A 6,207-nucleotide genomic window follows, 5' to 3' on the forward strand; every position below is an offset into this window, starting at 1 on the left:
AAATGTGCTATATAACACAAGCATTAAAAAGGAAGTAGGCGCATAAAAAGGAAGTGAAGAATATGTGGGGATAAGATATGTCAGAGGTAAAATACAACACAAGAAGGAACAGCTGACCAGAATTGAGGCTGAAATAGATGGATAGAAGGTGGCAGATGGGACCTTTTTAAAGCAAGTCATGAACATCTATTGATCATTGCAGAGTTATGGTTGCCATTGTGCTAAGTGGAGACATGCCAGCATGACTGCCTGTAGCCTTCAGTCGATCATTAATTCTGCTGCACTCACCTTTTGTACCGTGTTCAAAAAAGCCTATAGTGGTCTTGCAGGGAGTGTAAATGTTTTGCAGGAAGAATAAGAGGGAAACGAGTACATACCATTTATTTCAATTCTGACGGTGACACTTCAATTCCAAATGTAGAGAAACAACATGTTACACAGGATTGGATTTTTTTTCAATCAGTAGATTTCTGTCAATGTTTGAAATGTCCTGTTCTCTGTTTGCCTCACAGCTCATATATCTTCTATGACCTGATGCCATTCTTTCCAGCCAAATTCAGGTCTCTCTTGTAAATGAGTCCCTGAGGCTCAATGGGATTAACCTGTATAAATAAAGGTTGAATGAAAACAAAATCTAAACTTTTACACCCACTAAATAACTTAAATTCACCAGTACACGTGAGACTGTTCTTTTGTAAATAGTTGTCAAGTATTTCAAACTTATGCATGTTTTTATTCTAAGCCCATCAATACTATAAAAATGTATTCATAAAGAAAACAATATCACTTTACACTTTATAATGGTGACATCCAATTAAATACCCGTTTAATAAATAAATACCTGTTGGTGTTTGTTTGTTTTTTTTTTATGTTGGGGGGGGGGGGGGGGTGCATAAAGCAGGAATATTGCCCACTTACTGTTCATGCCTTTTACTTGTCACCACCATCTTTACTGTGCAACAAGCAGGGTTTAGGGTATTTGATATCACTAAATTTGGCTCTGGTTTGAGTTTAAGCTTGTTTTTATTATAATGTTTAACAGATTTCCTTGAAAATTTAGTCATTCATACTGATTTACAGCATTGCAGTAATGAGCCCCAGTCGGAAAATAACATAACTAATACTGTGTAGGTCACGAGTGTGCATCCAAAACAACCCTGACTGGTTGAACTATATTATTTTCTGTGTTGCTACCTTCACAAATTAGCTTAAACTGGTACAAAGATGTTCAAATTAGGAACATGGGAAAAACCCTAATCAGAAGAGCTAAACGGTGGAACAACAAAGCTATTACCTAACAACAGCACACCAGCAGATTTCTCCTCAATTAGTGGGATCTCATTCCAAACCACTTGTTGCGCTCCCAAGATGCCATCAAGGATTTATTGTTGTCTACAACTATTGATTATAGGATTCTAGTAATTGTTGTGCATTTGCTTGATTAACAAAGCTATGTTTTCTCCAAGGGCTATCTCTGTAAGAACTTTTTAATGGCAAGAACACAATTGAATGCTACAATGTGTGCGCATCAATATTAAAATAAAGATTTCCGGAAACCAAAGGAAAAGAAGGACATTTTTCATTTGCACATATTGCTGTTAAGGGAGTACATTTTTCATACACCAAAACAATGTCTCCTCTCATTATCCAATGTGAGGATGTTTAGTAAGTAGTTCTGTATGGAAATCTTTGGATGTGGGTGTTTTTTTTATTTTTTATTTAATTATTTTGTTGGCCTGAGGCATCTACCGGTATGTGCTTCATGTATGTGATCGTAAACAATGGTGATTGATGACAGATATAGTTGGCTGTGGGGACCATGGCATCACTCGCATGTGTGGAATTCGAATAGCCTGATCTTTTTCTTCATATTTCTCACTCATTTTTGGAGGGAGGTTCCACAGACATAAGATAAAAATGTCTGTGTACTGTGAATAATAAATCCCTTTTTTTTCATTCAACCTTTATTTATATAGGTTAATCTCATTGAATCACAATGAATAATTTCCAAGAGAGACCTGTTTTAATGATGTACTAAAATATTTAGAAATTTAATGCTCAGGTATAAATAAGTAGTCTAACAAGAAAACAAACTGGTTTGTCAGAAAATCTCTGTTTTGATGCAGTGACTGTTAAGACCACAGTATACCTTAAAAACCTGTACTGGTAATCAGTCCGCATCTACTCTAATTATTAATCTGGCTGTAATGCAATTTAAAGCCAAAACCATTACAAATGAACAAGTTCAAATATCTACTTTGTGTCAGTTTTTCCCAAATAAACAAACAACTGGAACATACTCATGAAATTAGAAATATAAACTTTAAAACAATGCTGACTTTTCTCCTTTTACTCGGCTGTGCTTCATCCAAACTTACCTGTAAATTCACAAGAACTTAATATTCATGACACTGTTTCATTATTCTAGTTGTAATTTACCATCAAACCCACCCCAAGAGTTCACTTTACAAGAAACATAAGTTCAGTAGAAACATGCTCATAGGCTAGACCATGATCCACAAAGGACAAATGTGCAACCACTAACCCAATGGTTCCCAACCATGGTCCTTGAGGAACGCCATCCTGCATGTTTCCAAGTGTGTTCCCTGCTCCAACACACCTGATTCAGTGATTTTATTCCTTCTTTAAATTCTGTCAAAGCGTGTTAAGCATCCATTCATTCAAATCAGGTGTGTCAAAGCAGGGAAACAACTAAAACATGCAGGGGTGGTGTGCCTCAAGGACCAGGGTTGGGAACCACTGCCCTAACCATTTAAATATCTGTTCATTCAATGGTTCATTTTAGTACTTTGAAGCATAACAAATCACAAAACTAATGTATTCCTTCTGCTTCCACATACATTTTAAAGGTATTTTTGGCTAAGTCAACAATAGTGTTGAATGTTCACATCATCGTGAGGTGACTGACATCAATGTTGTAATGAACATAAACAAACAATAAAAGTCATGAATCACGTAACCAAAATGGATCTTCTGTCAAAACCAAAAGTTTCCTTGACACCAATCAATATAGCCAGTGAACAAATTGCTGTGACATTTGATCTTAAAAAGGAGGATAGTGGTGCAATAATTGTAAAGCTGCTTCATGTCATGAGTCGTGGTTGTTTAGGTTCTATAGAACTCATATATTTGTATCATATATCTTATCTTTCATTTACTTTCTTTTATCAGTATTAAATAGGGAACCATCCTCACCAATCTCTGAACAAACTATTGTCCATTGAGAGATCCTTACAGTTAAAGTGAAATGATAGTTTTTTGGCAGAGTGTGAATATTTTATTGCTACACTGAAGTTGGGCTTATTGATTTCAAAGTCTACATTGCTCATTAATCTATTGATGAAATCTGTTCTTTGTGTCAAAACCAGACGTTTGCAGACCGTGAATGTGAACATACTTTTTTCTATTCTGATAAAAATGAGTTTTCTCTTAAACACAGAGCCATTTCATTTTTGCTTTTAATGTCGAGGGGGATTTAGAGTGCTGATTTAAACCACCGGACTATGTTTTTTTTTTTTCAAGCTTCTGAGATTTTTTTTTTTTTTTTTACTCTAACTGGGAGGTTAATACAATCTCTTCAAGAACTCCAACAGCATGACAAAGTCCTAATGTTTCAGTGCTTTTTCTTTCCAATGTTTAAAAATGTCACATTTTTTTGTTCAGCTATCTGTTGGAGATTTATTTTTCTTCAGTGTCTTAAATCAATTTGGCATATTTTTTTCATTAAATGTTTTATTTTATTAGGTATGAAATAGTTTTTTTCTTAAATTAAGAAGTACCAAAGGTTAAATGTCAGGACAAACCTTTTTGCATGTGACAATTTGTTCTATAATGTATGTCTTTGAGTTTTACTTTACTGCTTTCAACCCGTCTACTGATGAAAAGCCATGATTCTGAGGTAGAGGAGAGAGGTCTACTTAAGAGTAATTTATTTCTACTGTCACTTTGTTGGGTAAAGAAAAAGTGACAAATGCAAGCTGGTTGTTTATGAGGCTTGGCTAAATGCTGGCAGGGCTGCTTTTCTCTGGGGTAGTTGACTCCCTGTTTAATTCATGTCCTTGGGAGGTGCATTGCTTTGTGGCATAGTGTGCGGCAGGCGAGCTAATGAGAGGTGAACCTATCTGCTTCTTATTCTCCATCTGCTTCATTCACAGTTTCTACCTTCCCTCTCTTAAGAGTCCCTGTCCTTTGCACTTGTTCTGTCCTCAATCTTTATTTTGACCTCCTTAACTCTCAAAGCAATACTTTTCTTTACCCACCCCACTTTGTTTGTAATACTCTAAGCCCTGGAAGCAGGAGAGCAAGAATGCACACAAAGGATCTTCTTGAAATTGCTCTTTCCCTGCTCTACTTATCTGGAATTGAAACAAGGAAATAGAGAACCTTCCACTTCCTGCCAAATAAATCAGTCAGACCTTTGACATCCCCAAATAGGACTGCCGATTTTACAAAGCTGTCCTGTTCATCACTTTGACTTATCTTCCTGAAGATGGAAGGTGCCCCCCTACCCCCTCCCTAACACCACCGCACCTCATTTACGGTCAGTAGGTTATAGAAGGAGTGACTAGGCCACATTCAGTCTTCAAGAAAAGCCAACATGTCAACACTACAGTGGCACTGGGATCTAAAATACAAGAAAGACAGAAGAATGACAAGGTGAGCTAAAATGTTGACCTCAGCTCAACTCCATCCTATATTTTCTTCTCTTCCCCTCGTATGGCTTTGTAAAGGTGCCTCTTTAATTGACACGAGCAGAAAAAGGCTCTAGTTATGCGGCTGCCTGCTCTTGTTTCATGTCATGGGTTATTTTTTTTTCTCCTTCCAGTTTCTTGTCCATCATTCCTCTCCTCTTTGTCTTTGTCCCCAAGGCTTATTCTCCTTTTCTCTGTGTCTTTTTTTTTTTTTTTTTTTTTTTTGCTGCTTCTCTCCTTTCAGTTTAAACACCATCCAATTCCCAATTGTTGACCTGAAGTGTTTCCTTCTTCTTTTCCCCTCCTCTTATCTAGTGATTTACATTTCCCTGTGGCCCGCCCTCTGTCAGCTTGACTTTGTTCTCTTGCTCTTTTTCTGAATTAGACTTGAAAAGTTTTATGGCTTTATCTTACAAATTTTTAAATAAAGAGCTCAAGAAACTATTGCGGAGTATGTCTAGACAAAGGGAAAGAATGCTCAACGACAAGCAATTTATTACACAAATAAATATAAACTATAGCTGGACATGTTTAAAATTAACCTTTTTTTTTGCATGGTAACTGATAAATATGTGATGAATGGGTCAGACATCAGTATCAATAAACAAAATAATATATTAAAATCCTATAAAAATAAATAATTTATATATTATCATAAATATTATCGAGCATGGACTTTTTTTGATTATCATAAATAGTATACCAAAATAATGTGCTACCAGTTTTACCCCATTATTTTTCTGAAATGTATCATGATGTTAAAAACGCAAAATTAATTAGTACATTTAAATAGAATTTTCTTTTTAAAATCCTTCCAAAAATTGCAATTCTATCATCTTTGAATAAATGTTTTACGATGTGTTTTGCGAAAGTACATAGGAATGATTAACAAAAGATGTGCATGGCATTTACAAGTTCCTGCATTACTAGTGGTTCAACAAAACATATTCAATTATTTAAAAGTCTGTATACAGAACTGTTAATAATTGAATATAACCAGTGAAGAAGAATAAGTTCTGTATCATCACGCTTCCGCAATATCGAACATCTGACATGGCTGAAATAAAGCTGTGGCGAGGCTTCACTTCTCTTCCTTCAATCCTGTGTGAAGGTTTTTTTTTTCCTGACTGACATGTTTTTCTGTCTTTCTTTAGTCCAGCCCTTCAGCCCTGAAAATGAAAGTAATACATTCCCTCATAGCTCTGTTAAGATAGCCACCTGGGACACAATCCCACGATCCTTAATACTGTGTGTTGTCATCCATTTTGGCGTCGTCACATTGCGAGTGGATCCTGTACTTGCTGCCCGCTAAAATAAGACAAATTTCCTTTCAAGAGATTTTTTTTTTCAATTCTAAATTGATTTTGAATTGTTTTTAACACCTATCAGATTGTTTGTTCCACAACTGTATGTTTTGAGTGTTACAAACAAAAAAATATATATCTACACACACAAATGCATGAACAAAAATACCATGTGTATTTTTTTTGTGTAA

The sequence above is a fragment of the Nematolebias whitei genome, chromosome 3, assembly GCF_014905685.2.
Source record: "Nematolebias whitei isolate Nwh7 chromosome 3, NemWhi1, whole genome shotgun sequence".
Lineage (NCBI taxonomy): Eukaryota > Metazoa > Chordata > Actinopteri > Cyprinodontiformes > Rivulidae > Nematolebias > Nematolebias whitei.